The sequence below is a fragment of the Haemaphysalis longicornis genome, unplaced genomic scaffold (genome assembly GCF_048455015.1).
Source record: "Haemaphysalis longicornis isolate Haplotype H1 unplaced genomic scaffold, Haemaphysalis longicornis Haplotype H1 scaffold_28, whole genome shotgun sequence".
Lineage (NCBI taxonomy): Eukaryota > Metazoa > Arthropoda > Arachnida > Ixodida > Ixodidae > Haemaphysalis > Haemaphysalis longicornis.
Window position 1 is genome coordinate 47890 of NW_027526329.1, and position 18303 is coordinate 66192.

The 18303-nt window shown below is 47.7% G+C and overlaps 23 non-coding genes across 23 annotated transcripts; all 23 read right to left on the reverse strand.

The window, feature by feature from the left end:
• Positions 1–24: 24 nt before the first annotated feature.
• Trnag-ucc (transfer RNA glycine (anticodon UCC)) lies at positions 25–96 on the reverse strand. Its single transcript has one exon. It is a non-coding gene; the product is annotated as a tRNA-Gly (tRNA).
• Positions 97–653: 557 nt separating this feature from the next.
• Trnag-ucc (transfer RNA glycine (anticodon UCC)) lies at positions 654–725 on the reverse strand. The gene has a single exon. It is a non-coding gene; the product is annotated as a tRNA-Gly (tRNA).
• A 557-nt stretch (positions 726–1282) lies between these two features.
• Trnag-ucc (transfer RNA glycine (anticodon UCC)) lies at positions 1283–1354 on the reverse strand. The gene has a single exon. It is a non-coding gene; the product is annotated as a tRNA-Gly (tRNA).
• Positions 1355–1911: 557 nt separating this feature from the next.
• Trnag-ucc (transfer RNA glycine (anticodon UCC)) lies at positions 1912–1983 on the reverse strand. The gene has a single exon. It is a non-coding gene; the product is annotated as a tRNA-Gly (tRNA).
• Positions 1984–2540: 557 nt separating this feature from the next.
• Trnag-ucc (transfer RNA glycine (anticodon UCC)) lies at positions 2541–2612 on the reverse strand. Its single transcript has one exon. It is a non-coding gene; the product is annotated as a tRNA-Gly (tRNA).
• Positions 2613–3169: 557 nt separating this feature from the next.
• On the reverse strand, positions 3170–3241 carry Trnag-ucc (transfer RNA glycine (anticodon UCC)). The gene has a single exon. It is a non-coding gene; the product is annotated as a tRNA-Gly (tRNA).
• A 557-nt stretch (positions 3242–3798) lies between these two features.
• Positions 3799–3870, reverse strand: Trnag-ucc (transfer RNA glycine (anticodon UCC)). Its single transcript has one exon. It is a non-coding gene; the product is annotated as a tRNA-Gly (tRNA).
• A 557-nt stretch (positions 3871–4427) lies between these two features.
• Trnag-ucc (transfer RNA glycine (anticodon UCC)) lies at positions 4428–4499 on the reverse strand. Its single transcript has one exon. It is a non-coding gene; the product is annotated as a tRNA-Gly (tRNA).
• A 557-nt stretch (positions 4500–5056) lies between these two features.
• Trnag-ucc (transfer RNA glycine (anticodon UCC)) lies at positions 5057–5128 on the reverse strand. The gene has a single exon. It is a non-coding gene; the product is annotated as a tRNA-Gly (tRNA).
• A 556-nt stretch (positions 5129–5684) lies between these two features.
• On the reverse strand, positions 5685–5756 carry Trnag-ucc (transfer RNA glycine (anticodon UCC)). Its single transcript has one exon. It is a non-coding gene; the product is annotated as a tRNA-Gly (tRNA).
• Positions 5757–6313: 557 nt separating this feature from the next.
• On the reverse strand, positions 6314–6385 carry Trnag-ucc (transfer RNA glycine (anticodon UCC)). Its single transcript has one exon. It is a non-coding gene; the product is annotated as a tRNA-Gly (tRNA).
• A 557-nt stretch (positions 6386–6942) lies between these two features.
• Positions 6943–7014, reverse strand: Trnag-ucc (transfer RNA glycine (anticodon UCC)). The gene has a single exon. It is a non-coding gene; the product is annotated as a tRNA-Gly (tRNA).
• Positions 7015–7570: 556 nt separating this feature from the next.
• On the reverse strand, positions 7571–7642 carry Trnag-ucc (transfer RNA glycine (anticodon UCC)). Its single transcript has one exon. It is a non-coding gene; the product is annotated as a tRNA-Gly (tRNA).
• Positions 7643–8199: 557 nt separating this feature from the next.
• On the reverse strand, positions 8200–8271 carry Trnag-ucc (transfer RNA glycine (anticodon UCC)). Its single transcript has one exon. It is a non-coding gene; the product is annotated as a tRNA-Gly (tRNA).
• A 557-nt stretch (positions 8272–8828) lies between these two features.
• Trnag-ucc (transfer RNA glycine (anticodon UCC)) lies at positions 8829–8900 on the reverse strand. The gene has a single exon. It is a non-coding gene; the product is annotated as a tRNA-Gly (tRNA).
• A 558-nt stretch (positions 8901–9458) lies between these two features.
• On the reverse strand, positions 9459–9530 carry Trnag-ucc (transfer RNA glycine (anticodon UCC)). Its single transcript has one exon. It is a non-coding gene; the product is annotated as a tRNA-Gly (tRNA).
• A 556-nt stretch (positions 9531–10086) lies between these two features.
• On the reverse strand, positions 10087–10158 carry Trnag-ucc (transfer RNA glycine (anticodon UCC)). The gene has a single exon. It is a non-coding gene; the product is annotated as a tRNA-Gly (tRNA).
• Positions 10159–10715: 557 nt separating this feature from the next.
• Trnag-ucc (transfer RNA glycine (anticodon UCC)) lies at positions 10716–10787 on the reverse strand. Its single transcript has one exon. It is a non-coding gene; the product is annotated as a tRNA-Gly (tRNA).
• A 556-nt stretch (positions 10788–11343) lies between these two features.
• Positions 11344–11415, reverse strand: Trnag-ucc (transfer RNA glycine (anticodon UCC)). Its single transcript has one exon. It is a non-coding gene; the product is annotated as a tRNA-Gly (tRNA).
• A 557-nt stretch (positions 11416–11972) lies between these two features.
• On the reverse strand, positions 11973–12044 carry Trnag-ucc (transfer RNA glycine (anticodon UCC)). Its single transcript has one exon. It is a non-coding gene; the product is annotated as a tRNA-Gly (tRNA).
• Positions 12045–12601: 557 nt separating this feature from the next.
• Positions 12602–12673, reverse strand: Trnag-ucc (transfer RNA glycine (anticodon UCC)). The gene has a single exon. It is a non-coding gene; the product is annotated as a tRNA-Gly (tRNA).
• Positions 12674–13229: 556 nt separating this feature from the next.
• Trnag-ucc (transfer RNA glycine (anticodon UCC)) lies at positions 13230–13301 on the reverse strand. The gene has a single exon. It is a non-coding gene; the product is annotated as a tRNA-Gly (tRNA).
• Positions 13302–13858: 557 nt separating this feature from the next.
• On the reverse strand, positions 13859–13930 carry Trnag-ucc (transfer RNA glycine (anticodon UCC)). The gene has a single exon. It is a non-coding gene; the product is annotated as a tRNA-Gly (tRNA).
• Positions 13931–18303: the final 4373 nt, after the last annotated feature.

The following is an 18303-nucleotide window of genomic DNA, read 5'->3' on the forward strand; positions in this document are numbered from 1 at the left end:
TGCAAACAGCGATAAAAAAAGCAATGCGTCAGCCGGGAATCGAACCCGGGTCAACTGCTTGGAAGGCAGCTATGCTAACCACTATACCACTGACGCCGACAATGCGGTGTTGTTCTGCGAAGAAAACAGTAGTTCAAGGACTCGAGGAGGGGACGTGGCCTGGATCACAAAGCCGAGAACGCCCAAACAATTGCGGTCGCGGATTCGGGAAGGGAGAAGTACGAAAGCGGGAAACTTCGCAGTCACGCAGCTTAAATACGGAACGTCCATTCCGATAAAGCGAATCTTTTGTTGTGTGCGCGCTTGCCGCTACAAGGGTGATTCAGACGCCTTTTCTGAGTGCAAAGCCTTTGCCTCCGAAATGTATTTATTGAGACAAGTTCAGCGTACGCCCTTTTTAGTGTGGCAATTTTAAACGACTTTTAAAAAACATGACCCGCTCACCGAGGTAGAGCCTTCTATTTATTGAAAACTAGCGGTAGTACCACGGGATGCCCGGGGTTAACATTCTTTCATACAAAGTGCACGTTGTCACGGGTATTGGCGTTTATCTTGTCGGTGAATTCCTCTTGAACGTAGGCACGGCAATTGCTTGTGGGCGCTAATATTGTCTAGTTGTCGCTTCAACCTGCAAACAGCGATAAAAAAAGCAATGCGTCAGCCAGGAATCGAACCCGGGTCAACTGCTTGGAAGGCAGCTATGCTAACCACTATACCACTGACGCCGACAATGCGGTGTTGTTCTGCGAAGAAAACAGTAGTTCAAGGACTCGAGGAGGGGACGTGGCCTGGATCACAATGCCGAGAACGCCCAAACAATTGCGGTCGCGGATTCGGGAAGGGAGAAGTACGAAAGCGGGAAACTTCGCAGTCACGCAGCTTAAATACGGAACGTCCATTTCGATAAAGCGAATCTTTTGTTGTGTGCGCGCTTGCCGCTACAAGGGCGATTCAGACGCCTTTTCTGAGTGCAAAGCCTTTGCCTCCGAAATGTATTTATTGAGACAAGTTCAGCGTACGCCCTTTTTAGTGTGGCAATTTTAAACGACTTTTAAAAAACATAACCCGCTCACCCAGGTAGGGCCTTCTATTTATTGAAAACTAGCGGTAGTACCACGGGATGCCCGGGGTTAACATTCTTTCATACAAAGTGCACGTTGTCACGGGTATTGGCGTTTATCTTGTCGGTGAATTCCTCTTGAACGTAGGCACGGCGATTGCTTGTGGGCGCTAATATTGTCTAGTTGTCGCTTCAACCAGCAAACAGCGATAAAAAAAGCAATGCGTCAGCCGGGAATCGAACCCGGGTCAACTGCTTGGAAGGCAGCTATGCTAACCACTATACCACTGACGCCGACAATGCGGTGTTGTTCTGCGAAGAAAACAGTAGTTCAAGGACTCGAGGAGGGGACGTGGCCTGGATCACAATGCCAAGAACGCCCAAACAATTGCGGTCGCGGATTCGGGAAGGGAGAAGTACGAAAGCGGGAAACTTCGCAGTCACGCAGCTTAAATACGGAACGTCTATTCCGATAAAGCGAATCTTTTGTTGTGTGCGCGCTTGCCGCTACAAGGGCGATTCAGACGCCTTTTCTGAGTGCAAAGCCTTTGCCTCCGAAATGTATTTATTGAGACAAGTTCAGCGTACGCCCTTTTTAGTGTGGCAATTTTAAACGACTTTTAAAAAACATGACCCGCTCACCCAGGTAGGGCCTTCTATTTATTGAAAACTAGCGGTAGTACCACGGGATGCCCGGGGTTAACACTCTTTCATACAAAGTGCACGTTGTCACGGGTATTGGCGTTTATCTTGTCGGTGAATTCCTCTTGAACGTGAACACGGCGATTGCTTGTGGGCGCTAATATTGTCTAGTTGTCGCTTCAACCTGCAAACAGCGATAAAAAAAGCAATGCGTCAGCCGGGAATCGAACCCGGGTCAACTGCTTGGAAGGCAGCTATGCTAACCACTATACCACTGACGCCGACAATGCGGTGTTGTTCTGCGAAGAAAACAGTAGTTCAAGGACTCGAGGAGGGGACGTGGCCTGGATCACAATGCCGAGAACGCCCAAACAATTGCGGTCGCGGATTCGGGAAGGGAGAAGTACGAAAGCGGGAAACTTCGCAGTCACGCAGCTTAAATACGGAACGTCCATTCCGATAAAGCGAATCTTTTGTTGTGTGCGCGCTTGCCGCTACAAGGGCGATTCAGACGCCTTTTCTGAGTGCAAAGCCTTTGCCTCCGAAATGTATTTATTGAGACAAGTTCAGCGTACGCCCTTTTTAGTGTGGCAATTTTAAACGACTTTTAAAAAACATAACCCGCTCACCCAGGTAGGGCCTTCTATTTATTGAAAACTAGCGGTAGTACCACGGGATGCCCGGGGTTAACATTCTTTCATACAAAGTGCACGTTGTCACGGGTATTGGCGTTCATCTTGTCGGTGAATTCCTCTTGAACGTAGGCACAGCGATTGCTTGTGGGCGCTAATATTGTCTAGTTGTCGCTTCAACCTGCAAACAGCGATAAAAAAAGCAATGCGTCAGCCGGGAATCGAACACGGGTCAACTGCTTGGAAGGCAGCTATGCTAACCACTATACCACTGACGCCGACAATGCGGTGTTGTTCTGCGAAGAAAACAGTAGTTCAAGGACTCGAGGAGGGGACGTGGCCTGGATCACAATGCCAAGAACGCCCAAACAATTGCGGTCGCGGATTCGGGAAGGGAGAAGTACGAAAGCGGGAAACTTCGCAGTCACGCAGCTTAAATACGGAACGTCTATTCCGATAAAGCGAATCTTTTGTTGTGTGCGCGCTTGCCGCTACAAGGGCGATTCAGACGCCTTTTCTGAGTGCAAAGCCTTTGCCTCCGAAATGTATTTATTGAGACAAGTTCAGCGTACGCCCTTTTTAGTGTGGCAATTTTAAACGACTTTTAAAAAACATGACCCGCTCACCCAGGTAGGGCCTTCTATTTATTGAAAACTAGCGGTAGTACCACGGGATGCCCGGGGTTAACACTCTTTCATACAAAGTGCACGTTGTCACGGGTATTGGCGTTTATCTTGTCGGTGAATTCCTCTTGAACGTGAGCACGGCGATTGCTTGTGGGCGCTAATATTGTCTAGTTGTCGCTTCAACCTGCAAACAGCGATAAAAAAAGCAATGCGTCAGCCGGGAATCGAACCCGGGTCAACTGCTTGGAAGGCAGCTATGCTAACCACTATACCACTGACGCCGACAATGCGGTGTTGTTCTGCGAAGAAAACAGTAGTTCAAGGACTCGAGGAGGGGACGTGGCCTGGATCACAATGCCGAGAACGCCCAAACAATTGCGGTCGCGGATTCGGGAAGGGAGAAGTACGAAAGCGGGAAACTTCGCAGTCACGCAGCTTAAATACGGAACGTCCATTCCGATAAAGCGAATCTTTTGTTGTGTGCGCGCTTGCCGCTACAAGGGCGATTCAGACGCCTTTTCTGAGTGCAAAGCCTTTGCCTCCGAAATGTATTTATTGAGACAAGTTCAGCGTACGCCCTTTTTAGTGTGGCAATTTTAAACGACTTTTAAAAAACATGACCCGCTCACCGAGGTAGAGCCTTCTATTTATTGAAAACTAGCGGTAGTACCACGGGATGCCCGGGGTTAACATTCTTTCATACAAAGTGCACGTTGTCACGGGTATTGGCGTTTATCTTGTCGGTGAATTCCTCTTGAACGTAGGCACGGCAATTGCTTGTGGGCGCTAATATTGTCTAGTTGTCGCTTCAACCTGCAAACAGCGATAAAAAAAGCAATGCGTCAGCCAGGAATCGAACCCGGGTCAACTGCTTGGAAGGCAGCTATGCTAACCACTATACCACTGACGCCGACAATGCGGTGTTGTTCTGCGAAGAAAACAGTAGTTCAAGGACTCGAGGAGGGGACGTGGCCTGGATCACAATGCCGAGAACGCCCAAACAATTGCGGTCGCGGATTCGGGAAGGGAGAAGTACGAAAGCGGGAAACTTCGCAGTCACGCAGCTTAAATACGGAACGTCCATTTCGATAAAGCGAATCTTTTGTTGTGTGCGCGCTTGCCGCTACAAGGGCGATTCAGACGCCTTTTCTGAGTGCAAAGCCTTTGCCTCCGAAATGTATTTATTGAGACAAGTTCAGCGTACGCCCTTTTTAGTGTGGCAATTTTAAACGACTTTTAAAAAACATAACCCGCTCACCCAGGTAGGGCCTTCTATTTATTGAAAACTAGCGGTAGTACCACGGGATGCCCGGGGTTAACATTCTTTCATACAAAGTGCACGTTGTCACGGGTATTGGCGTTTATCTTGTCGGTGAATTCCTCTTGAACGTAGGCACGGCGATTGCTTGTGGGCGCTAATATTGTCTAGTTGTCGCTTCAACCTGCAAACAGCGATAAAAAAAGCAATGCGTCAGCCGGGAATCGAACCCGGGTCAACTGCTTGGAAGGCAGCTATGCTAACCACTATACCACTGACGCCGACAATGCGGTGTTGTTCTGCGAAGAAAACAGTAGTTCAAGGACTCGAGGAGGGGACGTGGCCTGGATCACAATGCCAAGAACGCCCAAACAATTGCGGTCGCGGATTCGGGAAGGGAGAAGTACGAAAGCGGGAAACTTCGCAGTCACGCAGCTTAAATACGGAACGTCTATTCCGATAAAGCGAATCTTTTGTTGTGTGCGCGCTTGCCGCTACAAGGGCGATTCAGACGCCTTTTCTGAGTGCAAAGCCTTTGCCTCCGAAATGTATTTATTGAGACAAGTTCAGCGTACGCCCTTTTTAGTGTGGCAATTTTAAACGACTTTTAAAAAACATGACCCGCTCACCCAGGTAGGGCCTTCTATTTATTGAAAACTAGCGGTAGTACCACGGGATGCCCGGGGTTAACACTCTTTCATACAAAGTGCACGTTGTCACGGGTATTGGCGTTTATCTTGTCGGTGAATTCCTCTTGAACGTGAGCACGGCGATTGCTTGTGGGCGCTAATATTGTCTAGTTGTCGCTTCAACCTGCAAACAGCGATAAAAAAAGCAATGCGTCAGCCGGGAATCGAACCCGGGTCAACTGCTTGGAAGGCAGCTATGCTAACCACTATACCACTGACGCCGACAATGCGGTGTTGTTCTGCGAAGAAAACAGTAGTTCAAGGACTCGAGGAGGGGACGTGGCCTGGATCACAATGCCGAGAACGCCCAAACAATTGCGGTCGCGGATTCGGGAAGGGAGAAGTACGAAAGCGGGAAACTTCGCAGTCACGCAGCTTAAATACGGAACGTCCATTCCGATAAAGCGAATCTTTTGTTGTGTGCGCGCTTGCCGCTACAAGGGCGATTCAGACGCCTTTTCTGAGTGCAAAGCCTTTGCCTCCGAAATGTATTTATTGAGACAAGTTCAGCGTACGCCCTTTTTAGTGTGGCAATTTTAAACGACTTTTAAAAAACATGACCCGCTCACCCAGGTAGGGCCTTCTATTTATTGAAAACTAGCGGTAGTACCACGGGATGCCCGGGGTTAACATTCTTTCATACAAAGTGCACGTTGTCACGGGTATTGGCGTTTATCTTGTCGGTGAATTCCTCTTGAACGTAGGCACGGCGATTGCTTGTGGGCGCTAATATTGTCTAGTTGTCGCTTCAACCTGCAAACAGCGATAAAAAAGCAATGCGTCAGCCCGGAATCGAACCCGGGTCAACTGCTTGGAAGGCAGCTATGCTAACCACTATACCACTGACGCCGACAATGCGGTGCAGTTCTGCGAAGAAAACAGTAGTTCAAGGACTCGAGGAGGGGACGTGGCCTGGATCACAATGCCGAGAACGCCCAAACAATTGCGGTCGCGGATTCGGGAAGTTAGAAGTACGAAAGCGGGAAACTTCGCAGTCACGCAGCTTAAATACGGAACGTCCATTCCGATAAAGCGAATCTTTTGTTGTGTGCGCGCTTGCCGCTACAAGGGCGATTCAGACGCCTTTTCTGAGTGCAAAGCCTTTGCCTCCGAAATGTATTTATTGAGACAAGTTCAGCGTACGCCCTTTTTAGTGTGGCAATTTTAAACGACTTTTAAAAAACATAACCCGCTCACCCAGGTAGGGCCTTCTATTTATTGAAAACTAGCGGTAGTACCACGGGATGCCTGGGGTTAACATTCTTTCATACAAAGTGCACGTTGTCACGGGTATTGGCGTTTATCTTGTCGGTGAATTCCTCTTGAACGTAGGCACGGCGATTGCTTGTGGGCGCTAATATTGTCTAGTTGTCGCTTCAACCTGCAAACAGCGATAAAAAAAGCAATGCGTCAGCCGGGAATCGAACCCGGGTCAACTGCTTGGAAGGCAGCTATGCTAACCACTATACCACTGACGCCGACAATGCGGTGCAGTTCTGCGAAGAAAACAGTAGTTCAAGGACTCGAGGAGGGGACGTGGCCTGGATCACAATGCCGAGAACGCCCAAACAATTGCAGTCGCGGATTCGGGAAGAGAGAAGTACGAAAGCGGGAAACTTCGCAGTCACGCAGCTTAAATACGGAACGTCCATTCCGATAAAGCGAATCTTTTGTTGTGTGCGCGCTTGCCGCTACAAGGGCGATTCAGACGCCTTTTCTGAGTGCAAAGCCTTTGCCTCCGAAATGTATTTATTGAGACAAGTTCAGCGTACGCCCTTTTTAGTGTGGCAATTTTAAACGACTTTTAAAAAACATGACCCGCTCACCCAGGTAGGGCCTTCTATTTATTGAAAACTAGCGGTAGTACCACGGGATGCCCGGGGTTAACATTCTTTCATACAAAGTGCACGTTGTCACGGGTATTGGCGTTTATCTTGTCGGTGAATTCCTCTTGAACGTAGGCACGGCGATTGCTTGTGGGCGCTAATATTGTCTAGTTGTCGCTTCAACCTGCAAACAGCGATAAAAAAAGCAATGCGTCAGCCGGGAATCGAACCCGGGTCAACTGCTTGGAAGGCAGCTATGCTAACCACTACACCACTGACGCCGACATTGCGGTGTTGTTCTGCGAAGAAAACAGTAGTTCAAGGACTCGAGGAGGGGACGTGGCCTGGATCACAATGCCGAGAACGCCCAAACAATTGCGGTCGCGGATTCGGGAAGGGAGAAGTACGAAAGCAGGAAACTTCGCAGTCACGCAGCTTAAATACGGAACGTCTATTCCGATAAAGCGAATCTTTTGTTGTGTGCGCGCTTGCCGCTACAAGGGCGATTCAGACGCCTTTTCTGAGTGCAAAGCCTTTGCCTCCGAAATGTATTTATTGAGACAAGTTCAGCGTACGCCCTTTTTAGTGTGGCAATTTTAAACGACTTTTAAAAAACAAGACCCGCTCACCCAGATAGGGCCTTCTATTTATTGAAAACTAGCGGTAGTACCACGGGATGCCCGGGGTTAACATTCTTTCATACAAAGTGCACGTTGTCACGGGTATTGGCGTTTATCTTGTCGGTGAATTCCTCTTGAACGTAGGCACGGCGATTGCTTGTGGGCGCTAATATTGTCTAGTTGTCGCTTCAACCTGCAAACAGCGATAAAAAAGCAATGCGTCAGCCAGGAATCGAACCCGGGTCAACTGCTTGGAAGGCAGCTATGCTAACCACTATACCACTGACGCCGACAATGCGGTGCAGTTCTGCGAAGAAAACAGTAGTTCAAGGACTCGAGGAGGGGACGTGGCCTGGATCACAATGCCGAGAACGCCCAAACAATTGCGGTCGCGGATTCGGGAAGTTAGAAGTACGAAAGCGGGAAACTTCGCAGTCACGCAGCTTAAATACGGAACGTCCATTCCGATAAAGCGAATCTTTTGTTGTGTGCGCGCTTGCCGCTACAAGGGCGATTCAGACGCCTTTTCTGAGTGCAAAGCCTTTGCCTCCGAAATGTATTTATTGAGACAAGTTCAGCGTACGCCCTTTTTAGTGTGGCAATTTTAAACGACTTTTAAAAAACATGACCCGCTCACCCAAGTAGGGCCTTCTATTTATTGAAAACTAGCGGTAGTACCACGGGATGCCCGGGGTTAACACTCTTTCATACACAGTGCACGTTGTCACGGGTATTGGCGTTTATCTTGTCGGTGAATTCCTCTTGATTGTAGGCACGGCGATTGCTTGTGGGCGCTAATATTGTCTAGTTGTCGCTTCAACCTGCAAACAGCGATAAAAAAAGCAATGCGTCAGCCGGGAATCGAACCCGGGTCAACTGCTTGGAAGGCAGCTATGCTCACCACTATACCACTGCCGCCGACAATGCGGTGTTGTTCTGCGAAGAAAACAGTAGTTCAAGGACTCGAGGAGGGGACGTGGCCTGGATCACAATGCTGAGAACGCCCAAACAATTGCGGTCGCGGATTCGGGAAGGGAGAAGTACGAAAGCGGGAAACTTCGCAGTCACGCAGCTTAAATACGGAACGTCCATTCCGATAAAGTGAATCTTTTGTTGTGTGCGCGCTTGCCGCTACAAGGGCGATTCAGACGCCTTTTCTGAGTGCAAAGCCTTTGCCTCCGAAATGTATTTATTGAGACAAGTTCAGCGTACGCCCTTTTTAGTGTGGCAATTTTAAACGACTTTTAAAAAACATGACCCGCTCACCCAGGTAGGGCCTTCTATTTATTGAAAACTAGCGGTAGTACCACGGGATGCCCGGGGTTAACATTCTTTCATACAAAGTGCACGTTGTCACGGGTATTGGCGTTTATCTTGTCGGTGAATTCCTCTTGAACGTAGGCACGGCGATTGCTTGTGGGCGCTAATATTGTCTAGTTGTCGCTTCAACCTGCAAACAGCGATAAAAAAAGCAATGCGTCAGCCGGGAATCGAACCCGGGTCAACTGCTTGGAAGGCAGCTATGCTAACCACTATACCACTGACGCCGACAATGCGGTGCAGTTCTGCGAAGAAAACAGTAGTTCAAGGACTCGAGGAGAGGAACGTGGCCTGGATCACAATGCCGAGAACGCCCAAACAATTTCGGTCGCGGATTCGGGAAGGGAGAAGTACGAAAGCGGGAAACTTCGCAGTCACGCAGCTTAAATACGGAACGTCCATTCCGATAAAGCGAATCTTTTGTTGTGTGCGCGCTTGCCGCTACAAGGGTGATTCAGACGCCTTTTCTGAGTGCAAAGCCTTTGCCTCCGAAATGTATTTATTGAGACAAGTTCAGCGTACGCCCTTTTTAGTGTGGCAATTTTAAACGACTTTTAAAAAACATGACCCGCTCACCCAGGTAGGGCCTTCTATTTATTGAAAACTAGCGGTAGTACCACGGGATGCCCGGGGTTAACACTCTTTCATACAAAGTGCACGTTGTCACGGGTATTGGCGTTTATCTTGTCGGTGAATTTCTCTTGAACGTGAGCACGGCGATTGCTTGTGGGCGCTAATATTGTCTAGTTGTCGCTTCAACCTGCAAATAGCGATAAAAAAAGCAATGCGTCAGCCGGGAATCGAACCCGGGTCAACTGCTTGGAAGGCAGCTATGCTAACCACTATACCACTGACGCCGACAATGCGGTGTTGTTCTCCGAAGAAAACAGTAGTTCAAGGACTCGAGGAGGGGACGTGGCCTGGATCACAATGCCGAGAACGCCCAAACAATTGCGGTCGCGGATTCGGGAAGGGAGAAGTACGAAAGCGGGAAACTTCGCAGTCACGCAGCTTAAATACGGAACGTCCATTCCGATAAAGCGAATCTTTTGTTGTGTGCGCGCTTGCCGCTACAAGGGCGATTCAGACGCCTTTTCTGAGTGCAAAGCCTTTGCCTCCGAAATGTATTTATTGAGACAAGTTCAGCGTACGCCCTTTTTAGTGTGGCAATTTTAAACGACTTTTAAAAAACATGACCCGCTTACCCAGGTAGGGCCTTCTATTTATTGAAAACTAGCGGTAGTACCACGGGATGCCCGGGGTTAACATTCTTTCATACAAAGTGCACGTTGTCACGGGTATTGGCGTTTATCTTGTCGGTGAATTCCTTTTGAACGTAGGCACGGCGATTGCTTGTGGGCGCTAATATTGTCTAGTTGTCGCTTCAACCTGCAAACAGCGATAAAAAAGCAATGCGTCAGCCAGGAATCGAACCCGGGTCAACTGCTTGGAAGGCAGCTATGCTAACCACTATACCACTGACACCGACAATGCGGTGCAGTTCTGCGAAGAAAACAGTAGTTCAAGGACTCGAGGAGGGGACGTGGCCTGGATCACAATGCCGAGAACGCCCAAACAATTGCAGTCGCGGATTCGGGAAGGGAGAAGTACGAAAGCGGGAAACTTCGCAGTCACGCAGCTTAAAGACGGAACGTCCATTCCGATAAAGCGAATCTTTTGTTGTGTGCGCGCTTGCCGCTACAAGGGCGATTCAGACGCCTTTTCTGAGTGCAAAGCCTTTGCCTCCGAAATGTATTTATTGAGACAAGTTCAGCGTACGCCCTTTTTAGTGTGGAAATTTTAAACGACTTTTAAAAAACATGACCCGCTCACCCAGGTAGGGCCTTCTATTTATTGAAAACTAGCGGTAGTACCACGGGATGCCCGGGGTTAACAGTCTTTCATACAAAGTGCACGTTGTCACGGGTATTGGCGTTTATCTTGTTGGTGAATTCCTCTTGAACGTGAGCACGGCGATTGCTTGTGGGCGCTAATATTGTCTAGTTGTCGCTTCAACCTGCAAACAGCGATAAAAAAAGCATTGCGTCAGCCGGGAATCGAACCCGGGTCAACTGCTTGGAAGGCAGCTATGCTAACCACTATACCACTGACGCCGACAATGCGGTGTTGTTCTGCGAAGAAAACAGTAGTTCAAGGACTCGAGGAGGGGACGTGGCCTGGATCACAATGCCGAGAACGCCCAAACAATTGCGGTCGCGGATTCGGGAAGGGAGAAGTACGAAAGCGGGAAACTTCGCAGTCACGCAGCTTAAATACGGAACGTCCATTCCGATAAAGCGAATCTTTTGTTGTGTGCGCGCTTGCCGCTACAAGGGCGATTCAGACGCCTTTTCTGAGTGCAAAGCCTTTGCCTCCGAAATGTATTTATTGAGACAAGTTCAGCGTACGCCCTTTTTAGTGTGGCAATTTTAAACGACTTTTAAAAAACATGACCCGCTCACCCAGGTAGGGCCTTCTATTTATTGAAAACTAGCGGTAGTACCACGGGATGCCCGGGGTTAACATTCTTTCATACAAAGTGCACGTTGTCACGGGTATTGGCGTTTATCTTGTCGGTGAATTCCTCTTGAACGTAGGCACGGCGATTGCTTGTGGGCGCTAATATTGTCTAGTTGTCGCTTCAACCTGCAAACAGCGATAAAAAAGCAATGCGTCAGCCAGGAATCGAACCCGGGTCAACTGCTTGGAAGGCAGTTATGCTAACCACTATACCACTGACGCCGACAATGCGGTGCAGTTCTGCGAAGAAAACAGTAGTTCAAGGACTCGAGGAGGGGACGTGGCCTGGATCACAATGCCGAGAACGCCCAAACAATTGCGGTCGCGGATTCGGGAAGTTAGAAGTACGAAAGCGGGAAACTTCGCAGTCACGCAGCTTAAATACGGAACGTCCATTCCGATAAAGCGAATCTTTTGTTGTGTGCGCGCTTACCGCTACAAGGGCGATTCAGACGCCTTTTCTGAGTGCAAAGCCTTTGCCTCCGAAATGTATTTATTGAGACAAGTTCAGCGTACGCCCTTTTTAGTGTGGCAATTTTAAACGACTTTTAAAAAACATGACCCGCTCACCCAGGTAGGGCCTTCTATTTATTGAAAACTAGCGGTAGTACCACGGGATGCCCGGGGTTAACATTCTTTCATACAAAGTGCACGTTGTCACGGGTATTGGCGTTTATCTTGTCGGTGAATTCCTCTTGAACGTAGGCACGGCGATTGCTTGTGGGCGCTAATATTGTCTAGTTGTCGCTTCAACCTGCAAACAGCGATAAAAAAAGCAATGCGTCAGCCAGGAATCGAACCCGGGTCAACTGCTTGGAAGGCAGCTATGCTAACCACTATACCACTGACGCCGACAATGCGGTGTTGTTCTGCGAAGAAAACAGTAGTTCAAGGACTCGAGGAGGGGACGTGGCCTGGATCACAATGCCGAGAACGCCCAAACAATTGCGGTCGCGGATTCGGGAAGGGAGAAGTACGAAAGCGGGAAACTTCGCAGTCACGCAGCTTAAATACGGAACATCCATTCCGATAAAGGGAATCTTTTGTTGTGTGCGCGCTTGCCGCTACAAGGGCGATTCAGACGCCTTTTCTGAGTGCAAAGCCTTTGCCTCCGAAATGTATTTATTGAGACAAGTTCAGCGTACGCCCTTTTTAGTGTGGCAATTTTAAACGACTTTTAAAAAACATGACCCGCTCACCCAGGTAGGGCCTTCTATTTATTGAAAACTAGCGGTAGTACCACGGGATGCCCGGGGTTAACATTCTTTCATACAAAGTGCACGTTGTCACGGGTATTGGCGTTTATCTTGTCGGTGAATTCCTCTTGAACGTAGGCACGGCGATTGCTTGTGGGCGCTAATATTGTCTAGTTGTCGCTTCAACCTGCAAACAGCGATAAAAAAAGCAATGCGTCAGCCGGGAATCGAACCCGGGTCAACTGCTTGGAAGGCAGCTATGCTAACCACTATACCACTGACGCCGACAATGCGGTGTTGTTCTCCGAAGAAAACAGTAGTTCAAGGACTCGAGGAGGGGACGTGGCCTGGATCACAATGCCGAGAACGCCCAAACAATTGCGGTCGCGGATTCGGGAAGGGAGAAGTACGAAAGCGGGAAACTTCGCAGTCACGCAGCTTAAATACGGAACGTCCATTCCGATAAAGCGAATCTTTTGTTGTGTGCGCGCTTGCCGCTACAAGGGCGATTCAGACGCCTTTTCTGAGTGCAAAGCCTTTGCCTCCGAAATGTATTTATTGAGACAAGTTCAGCGTACGCCCTTTTTAGTGTGGCAATTTTAAACGACTTTTAAAAAACATGACCCGCTTACCCAGGTAGGGCCTTCTATTTATTGAAAACTAGCGGTAGTACCACGGGATGCCCGGGGTTAACATTCTTTCATACAAAGTGCACGTTGTCACGGGTATTGGCGTTTATCTTGTCGGTGAATTCCTTTTGAACGTAGGCACGGCGATTGCTTGTGGGCGCTAATATTGTCTAGTTGTCGCTTCAACCTGCAAACATCGATAAAAAAGCAATGCGTCAGCCAGGAATCGAACCCGGGTCAACTGCTTGGAAGGCAGCTATGCTAACCACTATACCACTGACGCCGACAATGCGGTGTTGTTCTGCGAAGAAAACAGTAGTTCAAGGACTCGAGGAGGGGACGTGGCCTGGATCACAATGCCGAGAACGCCCAAACAATTGCGGTCGCGGATTCGGGAAGGGAGAAGTACGAAAGCGGGAAACTTCGCAGTCACGCAGCTTAAATACGGAACGTCCATTCCGATAAAGCGAATCTTTTGTTGTGTGCGCGCTTGCCGCTACAAGGGCGATTCAGACGCTTTTTCTGAGTGCAAAGCCTTTGCCTCCGAAATGTATTTATTGAGACAAGTTCAGCGTATGCCCTTTTTAGTGTGGCAATTTTAAACGACTTTTAAAAAACATGACCCGCTCACCCAAATAGGGCCTTCTATTTATTGAAAACTAGCGGTAGTACCACGGGATGCCCGGGGTTAACACTCTTTCATACAAAGTGCACGTTGTCACGGGTATTGGCGTTTATCTTGTCGGTGAATTCCTCTTGAACGTAGGCACGGCGATTGCTTGTGGGCGCTAATATTGTCTAGTTGTCGCTTCAACCTGCAAACAGCGATAAAAAAAGCAATGCGTCAGCCGGGAATCGAACCCGGGTCAACTGCTTGGAAGGCAGCTATGCTAACCACTATACCACTGACGCCGACAATGCGGTGTTGTTCTGCGAAGAAAACAGTAGTTCAAGGGCTCGAGGAGGGGACGTGGCCTGGATCACAATGCCGAGAACGCCCAAACAATTGCGGTCGCGGATTCGGGAAGGGAGAAGTACGAAAGCGGGAAACTTCGCAGTCACGCAGCTTAAATACGGAACGTCCATTCCGATAAAGCGAATCTTTTGTTGTGTGCGCGCTTGCCGCTACAAGGACGATTCAGACGCCTTTTCTGAGTGCAAAGCCTTTGCCTCCGAAATGTATTTATTGAGACAAGTTCAGCGTACGCCCTTTTTAGTGTGGCAATTTTAAACGACTTTTAAAAAACATGACCCGCTCACCCAGGTAGGGCATTCTATTTATTGAAAACTAGCGGTAGTACCCGGCGATGCCCGCGTGGGCCACTATACCAATGACACTACTGGGCATAACACCTATTCAGTTATTTCGTATCCTAATTGTGTTGGTCACCGTGAACTTGTACACAATTAGGAACTCCCACGTGCTGTGAATACACGGGATACTATCGGAGGCATGCGGTACCGCGAAAAGTGTGGACCTCGTGTTTTATTTGAACTCTCCCTAAACAATTTGTACCGCGATGGTGCGCTCAAACGACTACTTACCCATGGCAAGTGTTGCCTCAGTTGGTATGAAGGGTACTCGTCAGTCACAGTTTTATGTTATACTAACGTCGGCTGCTACGGGGAGGCACGTGGTTGCAAAAACTCTCAACATATGCCGATAGCTATGCGAAAGCGGGAAAATTGAACTGGATTCCACGTCCAGAGAAGTGCAAGTAAAAAATTCGTACTCGCGTCTTTACACACGTATTAGAGCAAAATCGTGAAAGAGGTATTTGGACAACTGTATAGGCAGCATGTGCAAGCGAAAACAAATTGGACACTCCAACGGGCTGTTTAGTTATTGAGTAATTTGTTAAAACACGTAATTTTCACAAAATCCTGATTGCCTCTATACGAGGTGAGTGTTATGGGAAAATAGTGTAAAACAGTGTTTAGATACCTGCATAACTTACCTATATGAAGAAAAACAAGTTCTATACCTGAACTGCTTTGGGATAAAAAAAATCAATATATGAATAACTATTACAGCACTCTCACTCTCTCACGGGTGTATTTTTCAAAAATGGCAGCAATATTCAGCTCCTACATTATAATCAGAATGCGCCCATGAAATGTGAAGCCGTTGGAGTGGGCAGCTTGGATAAGCGTTCATATCACCTGTTAGGCCTTTTCAGCTCGTCACGCGTGTCATTCTTTTTCTTTATTCTTTCCGCTTTTTTTCTTTCGCCTTTTTACTAGCGTCGTAGGGCGAAATACTTAAAATTGATTTTCCGTATTTGTGTTAGTACCATGTATTTTCAAAAATAAATTACATTCATCAATAAGTGAAAAATTTATTGGAGAACTTTTCCGAAATGACGAATCGGCCCAATAGCGTTGGTTAACGGAAAACCGTAAAATTAGTTTTTAAAGGAGCCATGAGGACAAAACACAAATTCGGTTCATTCAAAAGATTCCCTCGATAGAATCATACTAACGCCACTGTTAACGCACACTTTGCTCAAATAAGCTACATAACTAGGAAAAAACAGAATGGCCATGCGACCCACTAGCTCATTTCCCGCAACAGAACCTATGATGTCATATGAGCCCAGCTGCGCGATTAGCTGAGGACCGGAAAAGCAAACGCCAATTAGGCACGGCCTATGGGCTTTCCGAACGATCTATTTGCGCTTAAGTGTAATGCATATTCATTTTACAGCAGTAAGAATGTTGCGATAAACAATGAAAGTTACGAAACGCACGTAAGCTTAGAAGTACCGATGTGCACTGCTGTTGGTACTGGGCGCCCTATGCTTGTTTTAGCTGCACAGCACTCCGCCGCTTTCAAGTTGTTTGACAGGACACTAGCCGATTGGCGTAAGCGGGGTTGTCTTACCTGACCCTGTTTGTCGAGGATACCCCAGGTTTTACGAGACGATCACTTTTCACAGTAACAAAAACAAGACCGGTGCAAACACGCTCAAAAACAAAGCAACGGCGGACAACGATTCGTGGATGACTATATAGCAGCGCCATCTGGGAGGGCTTCTGGGAGTGCCATCTGGGAGGAAGGTTTTTTCTGAAGATGGCTTATTCAGGTGCGGGGATTCAGCCAGGGCAACTTGTGCTAGCCGCGATATGACCGACCGCATTTCACGTCAGCAATTTTACTGTGGCTTGGCACACGAAGGAATGCGGAGCGCAGTTAGCCAGGCTATGTAGCCAAGATGATGTCCGTTGAAGCATATTGTTACACTGGTAGGCACACAACGATTGCTATGTTGTGTAACTGTTACCTTGGCCAGCGGCCAGTGGCTTGTGCAACGTGAATGGCAGTGGATATGGATCGAGCGCGCACCCTCCCACGTAGAAGAAAAAGGAGAAGAAAGTGTTCCCGGCCCGCTGCTCACTGGCCTCATTTTTACCACGTCTTTCCTGTAATTTCACACGCCATGTAAATAAAGCCTACGCCCATCTGTTACGTTAGCAGCAATATCGTTCCTTTGGGATGGTTACTTGTGGCCTTCACGATGGCCGTGTTGCATTTGAGGCCTCCGAGAAATATTGGCGAGTGGAAAGCGATGAACGCTCATTTTGTTTTGCCTGCGTTTTTTCATTAGTAACCTTTGCTGGTTCGAAACAGACCCCTTTATTAAGGTTTAATTCTATTCATCTAGCTCGACCTTGATGAGGCCGCGGTAAATTTGGCGGTGGTGGAGCGATTCTCGAACGTCATGGGAATGTTCACTGTTCGCCATTTTTCCGAATTGGGAGTCTGACTAGGGTCTGTTACCGGTCGCATCTACCTTTGGGAAACAATCTTGGACAGGGAAGATTCGAAGTAAATTCGCGGCAGCGTGATATTGCAGTTCCCGCCCACTCTCTGAAGAATGATGGCCAGCGAAGATGCGTGATGTATAGTCGTCTTACAGGCTAATTGTCAAACACAGCACACTTTCAATAAAAGCAACTTCAAGGGACAAAATGAGTTCCAATTACCTGAAGTTCTGTTTACTGCAAGAAGTGCAAAAGTGCAAACTTATGTGCGTACACACCCTTAATATCATTTCACGGAACTCTAAGCACTAGGAGGTTAATGTAGCTGGTAGTTTTTGAGAAAGCAAGAAAATTACATGAGATTAAGGCAGAGCATTTACAAAGTTTATTTGGCAACAATTAGTCACTGTGCACTAAAAAATGCGTCAATTTTTTTTGTGTGTCCCTTGCAACTCTATCTTCAGGATCAGGATCTTCAGCAGCTGGTGCCCATGGCAATGGGTCTGAGAAGAAATTTCATTTTCAGTTCCGTTCACACGGTGACGCGTAAATTTTAGTTCCGATTACCAAAAGTTTTTTTAGTGTTATCTGAATAGAAAACCAACCAACTTTTTCCTCCGTTTAAGCAAAAATTCTGTTTAGGCGATTTCCGTTTATCCAGATTCTACTGTAATTTGTTTTCGGATAGTTCATGTAAAAGGAGTTACCGTCGTTTTCACTAAACGCACTCCCTCTTGATGTGGCCATGTATTTACCGCAGACAGTAATCCTGTAACGTTTACAACTTCACCGTGAACCAACTACGAAACATGAATAAAACTGCGCGTAATTCTAAAGTCATCTCCGCGGCCAATTGCCATGTAATTTGTTCGAGATACTTTCGATAACACAAGAGTCTAAGCCGCTTTCTGTACCTATGTTCCCTCCGTAGGTGGTTATGCTTCACTGTGGAAAAGAATTGTAGAAAAGTCACCTTATAAAGACGAACCTTACACCAATCGCTTTGAAGCCGGCTTCAACTCTAAACAAGAAATGCGTTGCTGGGAAGACATTCTTGTACGCGCAATATAAGCTTGTATAATAAAATATGAAAGCCCGAGGACCTTTTTTCGTTCTTTATATTTTTTTCCTTAACAGTCTACCCTCTCCCAGGTCACCCACCTGATCAGAAGAGTGACCAGCAAAAAACACGGGCTAAAAGAAGAAGACACAACAAGAATAACCCAGGTACTAATCATAAGTCGAATCACCTGCGGGACCCCTTAACTAGGACTGAAAACAGCAGAAGAAAGAAAAATTAAACATTTTAATTCGACAAACATACAAGATGGCGCTTGGATTACCGGCCAAGACCTCAACCGAAAAACTCCTGCAACTAGGGGTGCATAATACGTGGGACGAACTGACAGAAGCGCACCGGGCAAGCCAACTAGAACGGCTCAAGCTTACAAAAACGGGCAGAGCCACCTTGTGCCGCCAAAACTATCAGGGCCCAATAGAAACAGAAAACCAAAAACAAC